Genomic DNA, 16,643 nt, shown 5'->3' with positions numbered 1-16,643 from the left:
ATAAAAAATGCTTCAATGTTTGTGGGGGAGGGGTGGGGGGCAGAATAAACAACTCTTAACTAACACTTTCACAAAGGGAGGTCACACCATACTTACCCCAGTGGTAAGCTGCTCAGTCAACACCTACATTTTTTTCCAATGTCATCACAATCCTATAATGTCTATTCAGAACTAAGCCTAACTGTGTACCAGTTTTAAGTAGAGATACACGAAAAAATCATTTCAGGGTTTTTTTTAAGAAGGATTTCCCCTGTTCACACTGCCCATGCCAAATACAATCCATGATTGAAGTCCATACATTTCCAAATTTGCTATCTGATTTGCTGACCAAAAACATGAGAAATGTACACAAAAATGGATATTTTAAAAATGCACACACTCTTTGAACAATGAGAAGAATGTAAACCCTTCAAAAATGTGCATAACAGATGCATGCATTTCAAAAGAAGTTCACATGCACCAGCACAAATGTTCATGTGAAGGGAAAAAAATCAAAGCTTGCAATCTAACAGTATTACGAGACAGAATGAGCTTCATGTACATCCTCTGACCCCCACTCAAGGCAATCAAAGCAGGGCGGTATAATTTAATTGTCAACCCTGCTTATTGCCAGAATGCAGCTTGCACTCATTTCTTAAGTCCATTATCATAGAATCACACCCAAACGACATGGATGTCTTGTCAGATTCCAAAATTTTAATTTCCAATTACTGTTTTTAAACCACCCTACATTGCAAATAGGCTTGGCACCTAATTCTAACAAAGAAGACAAACACGCTTGTAAGATATCACCTGTTTTCCCTCAAAACCTTCAGGCCAAGTCCAGTTCACCTCTTATTATTTGATTTTAATTTATTTTTGAGTGCTTGACCCTTGCACTTATTGCTTCTAATCGGGAGGGGACATCAGGCTAAGCCTAGGAGGTCACAAATGCCTCCTAGAGAGAGGGAGTGGTGCCAACCTCTTCACAGGAAATCATAATCAGGACAGTTCTGACAAGACCTAACCTAAACCTAGATAATGTTAATAACTGTAGGCCAACTGCCAATATTCCCTTCCTGAGCCAGGTGCTTCAGCAGGTGGTTACCAATCCACTCCAAGTACTCCTGAATAAACAGATCATCTGGATCCATTTCAGATGGGATTCAGGCCTGGTTTTGGAACAGAACATGCCTTCTTCACCCTGCTGGAGGATCTTTGCTGAGCAAGAAACAGGGAGGTGTCCATTCCCTTGGACATGGCATCTTTCCAGACAGGCTGTCTAGGCTGGGAGTCGAAGGCACTGCACCGTAGTGGTTCCACTCCTATCTGGACAGTCAGTGTCCAACGGCTAGCACAATGAGACAGGAGCATCTGAGCTTGAGGAGAGGGGACAGTATATGTAACCGAGTCAAGGGTTTCTCATTTGCAGGCCAGGTTAGATTTTTATAACACAGAGCACCCTGACAAAGGTACTTCACGCCAACTTTTAATTTAAGAAATCCCACCTATTTTACTGCTATAAGAAAAACATTGCAGGTTTGTGCAATTGGGCTTAGAGAAGACACCGACAGAGCATCCTTTGCCTGCCCTGTGCATGCCAGTCTTGCCACGTTTTCGCAACTGCCTGCACGAAGTACAGCTTGTTCTGTCGGTGAGCATCCAGTGAAGGCAGAGCTGGCTTGCAAACAGCCCCACAATGTGTGACTTGTGCCAGGGTGCCAGGTGTGATGATGGGCTTCGGCTTCAGCAGAAGCAAGACACTCAATTAGATGAGAAGTGGGAGGCAAGGCGGTGCGCTCATTCCCAACCCTCGCCCCACAGCGAGGGCTGGAACACAAATGTGCTCATAAGGAGAGTTTTGGGAAGTAATCAGCAGATGGATTAATAAACCACTTTGTGTATGCTCAGAGACTTGTCCGGATGATTTATGTTTGGAAACAACACAGAGTGTTTTGCAAAGAACAGCTGGAGGCCAGTGATTGTCAGAGGGAGAAAAAATGGCTCACGCTGCCAGGGTGCTTTAGGAGCCAGTCCGCCTTTACTGGGTTCAGATGATCCAGTAAGCCTTGACCAGAGCGGGTAATTATAGGTATGAGGTACCCTGCGAGTGGCATGCACAGGACTGGAGGAAGACTCTACCTTGGTTTCTTTTCCTCCTGCAGTCATGCAAGCCCCATCCCAAGGCAAAAGTGTGGATCCCTGTGTAATAAACAGCACCATCCACACACAAGAGAAAAATCAGCAGGCACAGTGTGTTCAAATGTCTGAAGCACCACCAAAAGAAAAAGAAGTATGTTTAGGTTTTAAAAAATCCCAGCAGGGTGAACTAAAACAACCCAAATAGGACAGAGCATGTTAATTGGCCACAGAACCCTTCATACGTTTCAGGGAGGTGGGACATGGAAGGCCAAGATGCAAGGGAATACCCTGGAAAAGTGCACACCTGGCTGGAAGCACAGACTGGAACACTCTGTGCTGCAACATTTTGTTGCAGCTCCCACATGTGGTTTAACTACAAACCCATCATCCCCACTGTGCCAACTCCTGTGGCTTCTAGGAACTAGCTTCTCCAAAGATAATGCTGTTCTACACCCACTTCTAACTTCCCCCCCAAAAAACTGGCTGCAGGACATTCTAGGGCTCCAGGTAGGCAAAAAGCAAGCTAACCGGCCCAATCGTTTCCTCAGGTTCTTTCCTTTGCTTGCAGTTCCTAGAGCATTAGCCTGCCCACCTGCGTCACAACGGAGCTGCTTCTGATGCCATACGATTTGACTGCAGCAACTACAGAACTGACGCAAATTTAGCTGCGTGTGACCATGGAGCAGGGCAGGCTACGCAAGTCAGCCTTGCCGCAAAAAAAAGCCGAAGGACAGCTCTGAGCAGAAAAGGAAAGTTGTTCCAGGTAAACTCAAAGACAACAAAGGAGGAAAGCAGGAGCCCTGTAAACAAGCTATTTGAGCCATGCAAAGCTGCTGAGCCATCAACCACATGCCACCAAAAGTTCTGGATGTAAGCCTAGCAGGGCCTTATTCAAGGTGTCAGTGAATAGCAATGGGTCAAAAGAAATAGGGGAAGCGTCCTGTGAGCAGCTGGGAAAGGAACCTGGAGTACATTGCCAGGGAATACGTTTTTTGTAGGCTGGGAGGTCGTATGCAGAAGCTGTCAAGATGGGAGCCACATGTGAATCCAGCATGCCACCTGGTATCTGGAGCACAGCATGCTACCAGCAGACGATGGAAGAACAAGACATCTCCATGATAAAGCTGCTGCTCTCTAATAATCCAGTAATACAACTTACTATTAATCCACACTCCCATCTTAATCACGTTCCTGCATCACTGAAAACTGAAGGATAGTCTAACCATGTGCAGTGTTCCTACCACCACCCCCCACCAGCGCAAACACCATACCAGTTTATATAAAAGCTTCGGTGAGGGAGGAAAATCAGCAGTAATGTGCAGGATGTACGCCTTGCAAAAGCATGTGTGCTGTCCAAAACCATTTGCAATCACAGAATTGCAGAGTTGAAAGGGGCCATGAAGGCCACTGGGTGAAACCCCCTGCTGTTGCAGAAAACACACCTACTAGGAGACAGGCTCACAAAGCAGCTTATGTATTCCCCTATGAAGTTAAAGAAAGAATTCAGAACACAGCAAAGTGCTGCGGGGAAAGCGAGAAAGTCAGAGACACTGACCCTGACAGATCTCTGCCCTGCACTTCCCACAGCTGCCCTGTGCCAAATTTACCTGCAAAGCCAGAGGCAGTATGTGAAGGCAAGAGTCCTGTCTTACTCTTATCCCCAACAATCAGTACTGAGCGGTACCTTGCCCTCTGAACCCGAAGGTCCCATAGCCAATGCATCATGACCCGTAGCCACTGATAAACCAGACTGCCCTGATCACGTCTTAATTTGCACTCGTGGCATAAGAACAAGCCCATGAACATGGATCTCTTCCCCCACAACCCGCCACAAGAAGGAAATAAATGTGTCCTGCAAGCCCAGGATGCAAGGGAATACAATTGCAAGCCTTCTGCATTTTAAGTCACTAGAAGAGAAGAGCTGAACCAGCGTGAGAATCATCTGTATTTCTTCCCCCAGCTGTGCTATTAACATGTCTGAGAAGCTTGAATCGCCATAGCAGAGCACTTGGCAGAAACAATAAAGCAGTAACCGCACATTTCAACAGGTTCAAAGTAACCTCAGCCGTCGGGAGCAGATGCTCTTGCGTGCCCACCCCTTGCATCCCCCCAGGACTTTTGAACTGGTTTGTGCGCTTCACTCCCCTCTAATAAGTCAGGGTGCTGGAAAAATTAGCCCGGGAATGAAAAAGAATAACAGTAGTCACCCTCTTTCCACACCCCTGGGAGGCCTACATTAATTGCAGTCTTCTCCTCTGGTCTGGATCCCCAGCTGTGCGGTTATATGCTGGCCCCGGGGTCAATGCTGCATCATGACACCACTTCACCTGCCTCCATGAAGCACATGTCCATAAATGCATCCATGCCGTTCCCCATTCATTCCAACGTGGCTCACCCAGGGAAGACACTGATCCTGCCAGTGACTGGAATGGGGAGTAACAGACAATGCCCAATTGCCAGTCACTCCTCAGTCTTGGTTACAGCAGAACTGGAATAAACCATGCAGCCTGCATCAGGGGAGGGAGTGCTGTTACTGGGCAAGGCTGGTGAGGAACTCCTTGCCAGAAAGGGAACGATCTCTGTGATCGGGCAGTGTGCATGCATGCAAGGCCAGCTGTCAGATAGGCTGTGACTTATGGAAACCCCATACGGCTTTGCTATATATGAGCATAAATATGCCAGAGTGACTATCTACACCAGGGTCCTCACACATTTTTACCAGGGGGCCAGTCGAAAGCTGCTGGTGTTGGGCACGGGCCGGAAAGGCGGTGCTGGCGGTGCACGTGGGCCGGTGCGGGGGTGGTGCGTGTGGGCGCACACGATGAGGCACGGGCAGGGCACGCGGGGAGGGGAGGGGAGGGGAAGTGGGGGCAGGCATGTGCCGCAAGGCAGGCGCACGAGGCAGCGGCTTTATTTATTTATTTATTTTTCGATTTGTATTGTGCCTTTTTTTCTGCAAAGGGCTCAAGGCAGCTTACATCTCCTCCTCCATCTTATCCCCACAGCAACAACCCTGTGAGGCAGGTTGGGCTGAGAGTCTGTGACTGGCCCAAAGTCACCCCGTTGGCTCCATGGCCGAGTGGGAACTCAAACCCAGGTCATCTGAGTCGCAGTCCCATGCTCTTAACCACTACACCACGCTGGCTGGCTTGCTTGGAAACAGTTTTCTCCGAGCGAGCAAACCACGCGTGGGGTGAGGTGGGCAGCGGTGTGCGTGCGTGTGGGCGAGGGTGTGCGCGCGGTGGGTCTAAATGGGCATGGCGGGTCGAATCCGGCCCCCGGACCTTAGTATGACAACCCATGATCTACACAAACATTCTACCTGTATTTGCTGAAGAGGGAGGATCAGAACTGTGCCTTCTCTGCTCACCTTCTTTCCATTTGTACATTTGGCAATCGTTGCAAAGCTGCCACAAACCCAAAATGTGCAAGCCATACAGATCGGGGCCCAAGGCCATCAGGTTCCACACTGGCTATACAAAAAGCATCCAACATTGCAAATACCGCTTGAATATTCATCTTAACATTCATGAGGACTAGAAATGCGTCTTTTTAAAAAATCAGTGAAATCCAAGATAGTCAGGATAGCAAAGGTTCTAATGCTAGCATTCTTGCTTATGCAGTGAGACCACATCTTCAAAGAATGGTATGAACTTGTGTTTGTCATCTTTCATTTATTTATTACATTATCTTGATTCATTGCCAAGCCTTACTCTGAAAGCTGTAGAAGGAACCAGCACAAAAAGAAAACTGAGATGGAGGAGTGCTATAACACGTCTCTTTTTAAAGATGTTTTTAATGTTGAATTTATATCCAGCCTTTCCTCCAAACAGTCTAAGGCAGTGTACATAACCATCTCGCTCTCCATTTTATCCTCATATCATTCTGCTCACAAGCAAAATCTGAATGGGTATTAAATCTTCTCTTTACTTCTCTTGCCCCAGGCCACAGAGAAGTCTGTCCTTATCTGTAACAGCTCCATCCTCATTCACACTACAGTGTGTCCAAGACTTAAGAATATGATAGAGGACAAAGGATCCACGTAATCTTGTTCTCTTGAAAGCCGCGGCAACAGCACTGAAGGTAAACAAGCCATGGATTTCTCAAGAAATTGCAATGACGCTAAGATATTTTTTTAACAAACAGATCTTTGGCCAGCAAACAAATATTCGACTTTTGTGCCACTCTAAGTTGAATTCAGAGCCATTATCAGCAGCTTTGACTCTGGGAAGGCAATTTCCTTCTTTCATCAATAATGATAATCAGCAGGAAAAGCTCACCCTTCTTTCATCTCCAAAGCACCCACCCACCATCCAGACCAGGTGGAGGGACCTCTCTGAACCTCAGATGAAAGATCTCTTAATTATCATGGCAAAGGACACAAGTCTTTTGAGTATATAGACTAAGTTCAAAGAAAGGACCTCCCTGGGTACCGGAAAGCCAGAACAAGGCACAAAGAACAGCCCTAACTTCTTGTATTTGCTTTTTTTGCAGCTTTTGGTGAGAAGCAGTCTTCAGAAAAAAAAAAATCCGTATTAGTGTAATGCCTTAACTAGGCCTATGGAAGAATCACTAAACATGTGCAAGCTTCCAGATCTCAAAAACCTACCTATCTTTTGTGAACTTTTACTTGGCCGAATAAAGGTTTTACACTGATACAAATACTGAAATTTTGTTTATAATCCACATGGCCATGTTTTTCTTTCTTCCAGCACCCTGCTAAAGCAGCTAAGCAGGTAAACAATCTATTTTACTGAAGTATAGGTTCTTATAATTAACGGGGAAGTAAATCAAAGTTACAGTCCTACATGGGCTTATCTGCAGTATACCTTGCTGAACACAGTGGTATTTCTTTTCCCAAGTCGAAATACCAAGGAATGGGCTATGAGGCTAGAAAGACTTACCAAGGACATCTCAAGCCAACTAACTTCTAAGTAAACATGTTTCAAAGTGATGCTTTTGGGGTGTTTTTTTCCCATTTCCCTCACTGACCCACACTGAGGTCAAACATTACAACTTTTAACTCTTGTCATATACTGTTTTCCAGCATGGAAAAGGCTCTGCCCTTGAACAACAGCCCAGATTTAGGCAGGTCCAGCTGTTCTTAGAGGCACAAGAGCAGATCAGGTGTTTTTTTCTGGTCTGTTGGCAACTCCAACCGTTTTTAATATCTTTGCTGCATCTTTAAAATGGAGAGACAAAAGGCCAATCCTGCTGGCTATTGTACTGGTGAAACAGGAGATGATGTACTTCGTTTAATCATGGCTTTCTTCTTTCTTACCTTCCTTAACATTCTCACATATACATTCATTAAGTGAGCGCCTAGAACTGCCAAAGGCAATTCTTATTTTGCTAGTTATCCTCCTGCATCTTTAATAGTAGCCCGACAGACAGAAACTTAGCAGGTGAAGCTTTTCCTGGCATGAAGATATAAGTGATACAAAAGTCTTCAGTTTCATTTCTGCCTATTAGAAGCCACCACATTAATTTCTGCCTATGTCAAAGGCAAAGAAGTATGCCAAGCAAAATAATAACTTAAGAGCTGTAACACCAGGCCTCAAAACTTTGACAAGCTTGTTTCATAGACAAGATTGTGAAGACCTTTTACTTCTGGGTAGCTCTGAACATATCCAAAACCAGGGACAGTGTATTGGGTGAGAGGAAGAAGGGTGGATGGGGTAAAAATGTGAGAGCGCTGCTCTCCCTCTCCCTCTCCACATATATTAGAATGTATTTAACTGTTCCAGAACAACAACATCAGCAGAAGATATTGGAGCCTCCCCGTATTAAAGTAAAAACAAAAACATTACGATGAAAGCAGGCACATCAATAAAAAGAGCAACTGGAAATTAGTCATCTGTCAAGAAATGCTTGCCTGAAAATGAAACTTCTCAGCAAATCCTGAAAACAAAGTGGTGTGGGTCCCCACCTGCCTGATCTCAGTTGGAAGAGCAGTTCCATAAAGAGAGCTACCACTCCAAAACTCCAGCACCTAGAGGATTCCAAGCAGATCATGTTGGACCAACAAGAGCACCTCTTCAGAAGACCTTGGCGACTGGGCAGAATGATATAGGAGAAGACCTGCTCTCCAGTATCCTATTCCCAAGTTGTTCAGAAGGTAGTGTGAACACTGCTAACGTAACTATCTTTGAAAAGAAATTAAGCAGATCCATGAAGAGGAGCAGGTTTGATAACGGCTTACATTTACGATCGCTGTATGGACCTCCCAGGATCAAGAAGCTGAGCATGCCTCTGAATATCTAAGCCCTTTGTGCTCTGCTTGTGACTTTCTTGGAGGCCTCAATTTGGCCACAGTGGAAAATACCATGTTGGAGCAAAGTTCTAAGGGGACAAAAAACTGTTCTTAAAAGGCCTGGGAGAAAGAAAGGTCTTCAACTGCTGCCCAAACGACAGTAAAACTGGTGCCACATGAGCTTCTCGGGGATGGCAGTCCACAGATGAGGTGCCACCACTAAAAAGGCCCACCCTCTTGTAAGAACCTAATCTCATTTGACATGAGTCCCTGGAGAAGGGCCTCAAATAATGAGCTTATGGTCCAGATAAGTAATTACGGGTGGAGACATTCCTTCAATAACCTGAGCCCAAGCCGTTTTGGGCTTTAAACACTGAAACCAGTTCCTTCATGCAGTCCTGCTGAACGCTCTGTGAATTCATTCAGAAGCAAGTGGGACAACTCTGTCATGCTTTTCGATGCAAAATTTGTTGTCAAGGTTATCTTTGGAACAAGCTTCCCAAAGCTCTTCAGTGCTGCTGTAGGCAGCTATTAAGTGATCATTTTACCCAGCACTTTTGAAAACCTGAAGAAAAATGGGGTAGGGGGGACTTCCCTCCCATCAAGTACTTATCAGAGACTGGCACAAATGAGACCACACAAACAGGTCTTTCAGGGGAGGAGAAAGAAAGGGTCCCCTCACCTGAGTGCTTAACTAAGAGCCTTTGACATTCAGGGTAAGCACTACCCTTTTGATTTCACATGACAAAGGGCAATTTATAGAAAGGACACCCCATTACCTGCTGGGCTCCCCACCTACCCACAACCTGATCAGAACAAGAAGCATTTAAGTCTAATGCACTCTCTGCAAGGCCATTATACCTAAACATGAACAATGGAAAATTAACCTTCTATTCACTGACCGGACAACAGGAAGTCTAACCATTCTGCCTTTGACATTTTTTCATTTCACATGAAAGGAACAAAAAGGACTGATCCAAACCCAGCTCAGGCCAACATAAAAAGACTTCCCGCCCTCACACACCCCCCACCAGCTTCACATCAAGCTCCAAAACACAAACATTTGATCCCCACACTCCGACGCCAGATCACAACGCCACCCCTGAGCACAACTATATTTAGGTTCTATGGGAATTGCACTCGATCGTACAGGAACTCTTTGAATGAAAATGAAGGTCAAGGGAGGGGGTGGCTTCCGCTGTAAGACCTCCTTTCTCTCCCTGCTCATTCTTCCAAATATCCCAATAGGCATTGTTTGCAAAACAATGCGTTATTTCCAGTGTGATTTTATATTATTCTTTAAAAGAGAGAGAGGCAGGATCTTCACCTCACTTTTGTCCTATGGTCCCTTGCTGGGCAATTTGTGGCTCTCCAGGCTCCGGGGTAGCTGTTTTGCATACACAAGTTCTCAGGTTCAATCCTCTGTATCTTCAGGTAGAGGTTGGAAAAACTCCTGCCTGAGACCCCAGAAAACTGGGCTAGATGGACCCACGGTCTGACTCAAGGGTTGAGTATGGGTCAAATGTAAGTTATTTCTAAACTATGGGTTGCTGTTGTATTGTCTGAACCCCGTTATGCTAACATGTCATGATTCTTAACCACAGCAACCACCCAGGAGAACCCATTTTCATTGTCAGATTGCTAACTGTAGGTTGTTCACTATAGTTTGTTATCTTGCCTGGGTTCAGACAACACAATAACCCATATTTCAGCAACACCCCACAATTCAATGACAAGCCACATTCAAGCCATATTCAACCTATGAGTGTGGGTTATCAAGTGTTAAGAACCCAGTCAATCTAAGGTGGCTTCCTAAGTTCCCACCATGTTCCCACCATCTCTCACCAATTGCAAAGGCTGGTGGGAATTGCAGGCAGGAATATCTGGAGGGCCTGGAGTTGCCCAACCCTGAGTTAAAATCTGGCAATAAAGATATTCACAAGCCTCTATGTAATACTGTTTGCATAAGTCTAAGCACAACACTTTAACAACATATTAGCAATAATACAGCACATTTATTGATTATGCTCAAGTCTAAGTCAGCCTTTCCCAACCCGGAGCCTTGGATATTTTGTTGTTTTTTTAAAGTAAGTTTTATTATTATTTTTTCTACTAACTAACAAAAAGAAACTAAAAATCATCAATCATCAGAAACATCAGACCTACTGGATCAGCCCCCCATTTTTTTTATGGTAAGCCATAAACATATTTAAGTCTATGCATAGTCCTGTTTCTCTAGCCAATAATAAAAAGAATTCCAAGTTTGATAGAAGTAGGTATCCTCTTTCTCCTTCAGAGACAAAGTCAATCTGTCGAGCCCTCAAAATCTGGACTTCAACCCCTCATCTACCCTGGGCAGGAATGCTAGGAATTGCCATCTAGAACATCTGGAGAACATCAGCTTCAGAAAGGCTAACCTAGGTGAAGCTGAGTGCTGCTAAACCCCATGGAATTCAACAGCAAAGATTTAAACACTCACTTAACAACGCAGGCTGTTGCATGCTTATCCTGAAGTCCCACTGGAATCGATGGAGCTTACTCCCAGATAAGCATGCCTGCAACTCTGGCATACGTTCCCGTTAAAATTAGCAGCGTCAGCCAATGTTTGGCTTTAGTTGGGTCATTCCCATTAATAGCATGATTAAACTTAGCTGAATACATATTCAGAGATCCTTCAAGTCAGCCTTCTCCAAAGCGATGCCAGCCATGCTAGCTGGAAATAATGGGAGTTGTTGTCCAACACGTCTGGAGAGTAACTGGTTGAGGAAAGCTGATATTATATCCAGTTCTCACCTCTATGGAGAAATTCCTACTCACATCTTCTTCTGTGGAAAGCCCACTTTGGCACCTATCTGTTGCATCTGTGGATCTCCGTAAAAATTTTGCATCATGTCCAAAACTGACACCGTAACATCTCCTTAATAAAGGCTTGTTTAATTCAGCCAATTTCTAGAAATGCAATATAGCTCATGCTCCTTTTAAACCTATGTTTTGGCAATGTCCACTGGTTGTTTCCTTTGGGGAGGAGGTTATTAAATAGATAAACGTTGCACTGGAACAGTTGTTAATATTCACTTACATAAACATCCTTTTATTTACTTGCTTTATGGACGTTAGTAAACAGAAGAGGAAATCTATATTTGTGAAAGTTAAAAGACTGATTTTCACACCTCAAAAGATAAACATTCACCTCCTATAATGCAATGCAGAGTACCTTACAATATTTCCTGTATATGAATAGGTGACAGCAAAATGAACATCATATTAATAATCAGTTTTCAAATTATATTCCGTTCACTTCCATTGAAGCCACTGCATTCTAGCACAATGGCTAGAACATTGTCCACATGTTGTACACATTCTTCTATGTATATGTAAAAAGGGGGATGTGCCCAAGGGTTCCATTTTGCAGATACCATTAGGCACTGCTTCAGGATGTGAAGATCATGCAAGAATCTGGCCCTCTTCCTCTTGAGGAACTTCTTTCCCACACTTGGCTCTGGGATGGAAGCAAGCTGAGCTCAGATCAAGTCCATAAATGCTTGGGAACATCAGCAGCTTCTTTGTGCAGAGTGCGTAAAGTATCTGATTCTTTGTGCAAAATATGCAAGTTGGATAATTCACTGAGCAGAGTACAGAAAGCCCACAAGTCATGTCTGCAGAAGCAGAACTCTGCTTGAACTCACTTCCTGCAGGATGGCCACACGAGCACTCAGTAGGAGGTGGGATTGGGAAAGTGAGAAAGCTGGCCAGAGTCCAGGGATCTGAGCTGAGGAAATCCGACAGATTCCCACCCCAAACCAGATTCCTCACACATTCCTCCTGGGAGCCCCTGCTGTGGACAAACGGCTTATCCAGTGGCTGAGCACTTTTATCGGCATACACACTTCGCCCTTCTAAGATCAAAGCATGAATGTTATCTCAGAGGCCTCCCCCACCCACAGATAAACCTCCCCAAAACTGCGGATCAGCTAACAAGAGTCTGATGGGGAGAACTAACCGGTATTTAAGCCAGGTTTGTCTCCAAAAGATGCAGGGCCTTGCCTGTAGTGACTATGGAATTGTTACCACACTGCATTTATAGCCTACGTTTCCTCCTCTTGCAAGGGATCCAAGGCAGCCTATAACGTCTTCCACCTCTCCGTTTTATCCACAGAATGAGAACCCTCTGAGGCAAGTTTGGCTTAGAGTCTGTGTCTGGTCTAAAACCACCTAGCTTCATGGTTGAGTGGGGACTAAAACCCAGATCTCCTGAACCCTGATCTACGGCACACGCAGTTCCCCAAGGGAGTCATCGGGTTTTGGAGGTGTTGAAAGGACTTTCCATGTCAGACCTTCACCTGCAACACCAACACACCAAATGGCCACACACAAAGGAAGTCGTGCTTTTGCCAGCAGCTCCTGTCAGGTTATTTATTATTATTTAGCACTGAACTTCGCAGACTGAGCTTTTAGGGAGCTTGCCATGGTTCTGAGTCCATCTGAGGGTTGTGTTTCAGCACCATGGGGAACGCCTTTACCATTCAGGCTGAAACTTGGAGTGAATATACCACCTCACTGACACTGGAGCTACCAGACTCCACTGAAATTTCTGAGAAAAGCCTTCAGCATATATACAGCTGTACACACATTCAGGGGCATGGTCCAATCACGATGAAAAAAAAGTTGCTGGAACTCAGAAGTAGACTGTACCACTTCAGGCTGCAGGAGGGAACTGAATTTCTGAATGCTCTCTGTGGTAAAAGACAACCACCATGACAGTGACAAAATTAGATCAGCACTGTTTGCCCTGCTGAGTGAGTTTCCATTTTTATCATGGAAAAACATACAAAAATGGTACCTCCCCGCTCCATTCTGAAATGGAGCAGTCCATTTCAGTCCACAGCAGAACCTTGTGGAATCCTATGACAAGATTTCGAGGTGGATAGACGGAGGGGACACGGTGGATGTGGTTTACCTGGATTTCAGCAAGGCCTTTGTTAAAGTGCCCCATAATATCCTGGTTGAGAAACTGAGGAGTTTTGGGATAGACTGATGGATTAAGGGCATGGTTGATAAACTGAAAGCAGAGGATAATTATTAGTGGGGAATCATTGGGATGGTGGTTGGTGATGTGCAGAGTCCCCCAGGGCTCTGTCCTGGGGCTGATCCTGTCTAATTTTTTCATTAACGACATGGAAGAAGGCGTGAACAATCTGCTGATCAAATTTGCAGATGATACTAAAACCGGGGCAGTGCCCAGAACTGAGGAGCAGGTACTCCAGATCCAAAAGGATCTGGACAGATTATGGAAGTGGGCAGACAACAGGATGGTGTTCAATGTGGAAAAGTGCAAGGTCTTGAACTTGGGACAGAGGAATGGACGTCATAAGTACAGTTAGGAGACAAGTGGCTGGAGAGCAGCACTTGTGAAAAGGATCTCGGGGTGCTGGTCGACTGCAGGCTAAACATGAGCCAGCAATGTGATGCAGCAGTCAAGAGAGCAGATGCCACCCAGGGATGCTAAGCCAGAAGCGTGGTTTCTAGATCGAGAAAGGCATTACTGCCACTCTATCCAACTCTGGTGCACCCACAGCTGGAATACTGCGTTCAGTTCTGGGCCCCTCATTACAAGAGGAATATAGCAAGGTTGAAATCAGTGTGCCGAAGGGCCACTAGGATGCTGGCTGATTTGCAGGATAAGCCATATGAGGAGAGAGCTGGGTCTTTTCAGCCTTCAGAGGAGGAGACTCAGAGGGGACCCGTTAGCGACATACAGGTACGTGAGGGGGTGCCATGCAGAGGTGGGTCATGACCTTTTCTCCCCTGCAGTGGAGGGCAGGGCACATTCCAGTGGAGCAAAGTGCAGGGGACCAAGATTCAAAGTGGATGCCAGGAAGTACTTCCTGACAGTTAGGACCCCTAGGGCATGGAATGGGCTTCCACAGGAGGTGGTTGCAGCCCCTTGTGAGTGTGTTTAAGGATAGGCTGGACATGCACATGGCAGGCATGTCATGAGTAGAGCCAGCTGGAGCCATGGGACAGACTAGATGGCTCAGGGGACCCCCCTCTAACTCACTCTGTTTCTATGTTTCTACTCTACTCTTGCATTCATTGCAAGCAGAGACCAAGAGTGCTGTATTTAATTGTATTTTTGGTTCATTTGCTTTTGTTTAAGTAAGACATTGTTCCTAAATAGTATTTTATTGCGAACCACCTTAAGCAGCATTTTTTGGCAAAAAGGTGGGATAAAAGTTAAATAAATTAGTGCATTAAATAGAGCAGAATTAACAACAGCCCAGCCGAGTAAAACATCTTGCCACATGCCTCTTCACCATGCAACTAAAATAACCTAGGAAGCCCAGATTCCAGGAGTGAAGAACATGCAGCCTTCCAAAGTGGCATTGGACTGAAATTCCCATCAGAACACCCAATGTTCTGGGATGGTTAGAGGTGTCGTCCCACAAGGTCTGGAGAGCCACAGCCTTTCCCAGAAGGATGAAGCTACCAACACAGCATTTCGCATTCCCCTTTTCCTCCAAGGAAGCCGCAGCAGCATCTGTACTTTTCCTTCTCCTTTTGATACGACAACCTTACCAGGTAGGACATGTTGGTAGCAACTGGTCCAACACCATTCAGCAAACTTCACTCAATGGGGATCCGAACCAGTACTCCAATTACACCACACCGCCTTTCCATGCTGTGGAGGAGCTCCTTACTTGTGAGGAAACAGTAGTGCAGGTGGTGAGCCTTGCTTCTGAGCAAATGTGCACATGATCAGGCCATCTGTCCAGCATAGGATTTCCCTGCTTCTCCGTATTGGTTAACGAAGTATTCACTCTTTTATGAGCAGCCAAGAGAAACTGGCATGCAGGCAGAGACAACTATCCAGTGTTACTGTTTCATGCAGTTCTGCTTTGAAGATATTGAGTTCTAATTTTCCACTGTCCTGTCACCTTCTAGAACAATTAAAAAAACAGAACTAATAATAATTAGTTCCTAATAATCCTCAACTGCCAAGTGGGGGGGAACTTCAGCCATGCCCCAATAATTCCTCCTGAAGCCACTAAATACATGTGTTGATCTTAGAATACAGCTGAGGAAGGACACTGGAGGCAGCATGAACAACAGTCAGGGAGGATAGGTGATGTAATCCAAAATAGCTGGAGGGCGCCAGGTTGGGGAAGGCTACTGACACTCATCCAACACATCTCAGCACACAGCATGTAGAGACACTGTATATGCCCCTTGCAAGCGATATAGAGGCCACCCCTCCACCCACCTCTCATAATGACAAGCATTTTGCTAATTAAAGAAACATACCCTCTCCCCACAGCCTATGAGATAACATTTGCAACAAGCCGGAATGCGTTTTAATCCCATGCAATGTGTAGAGACATCCACCAGTGCACAGAGAGACGTATGACGTACATGGAACGGTGCACGGCACCTCCAGACCAAGAAACATACAGGGAATCTTGTGCAGAGCTCTTCGCTTTGTGCAAGCACAGCTCTGCCAAGCACCAGGATGTACACACGGCTATTTGCACCGTGCACAGAGAATCTTGCAGCTTATTGGCATTATATGCAGATCCCCTGCTGTGCTTAATGAGAAGTCCTCATAAAAATACTAAGAACACGAGTATAAAGGGAATTACAGCGATATTCAGAGCTATGCACAGCAACAGTACAGTTTTATATCCAGGTACCATACAGTGCTCTGCTGTACTATACAACAGATGTACACGGTCTTAATGCACAGAAATGGCTGTGCAAGACTTGCTGTGTGCATCAGCACAAGGCAAACTGCAACAGGGACCAGCAACCCAGAGGTTGGCAAGCAGGAGGAGCGAGAAGGCTTTTCTGCAAAGCCCATCCAAAGCAGAGAGAAGCAGGGCAGTCTTCGCAGGCACACTGCAAGTACAAAGAAGCCCACTACGCGAAGGACATCGGAGTATACTAAGTTCGCGTAAGAGAGCATTTTCTTGCTGTACAAAATGCAGCGCGTTGTGCACGGTATTATGTGGATTAGGGTGCACCATGCAGTGGGCAGCAATGCTGCCAGATACCATGGGGACTGTGCTCCGTAGACCAAATTCAGCCGGGAGAAACATCCATCCGTGCTCCGGGAGCAGGAATGCATGGGGATCCCATGTCGAAATTTCGCGTGGGGGCAGTGGGGAAAACGCAACTTCGCACTGTCCCGGAATACACACGCCGCTTTGCAAAACTGTGCAATGAACTTGCAGCGTATGCAGCGCAGTGTCTAGGCGCATTGCGCTGACAGAGC

Source organism: Varanus komodoensis, unplaced genomic scaffold (genome assembly GCF_004798865.1).
Source record: "Varanus komodoensis strain SLA01 unplaced genomic scaffold, ASM479886v1 scaffold3, whole genome shotgun sequence".
Taxonomy (NCBI): Eukaryota; Metazoa; Chordata; class Lepidosauria; order Squamata; family Varanidae; genus Varanus; species Varanus komodoensis.
This window is presented reverse-complemented; position numbering follows the sequence as displayed.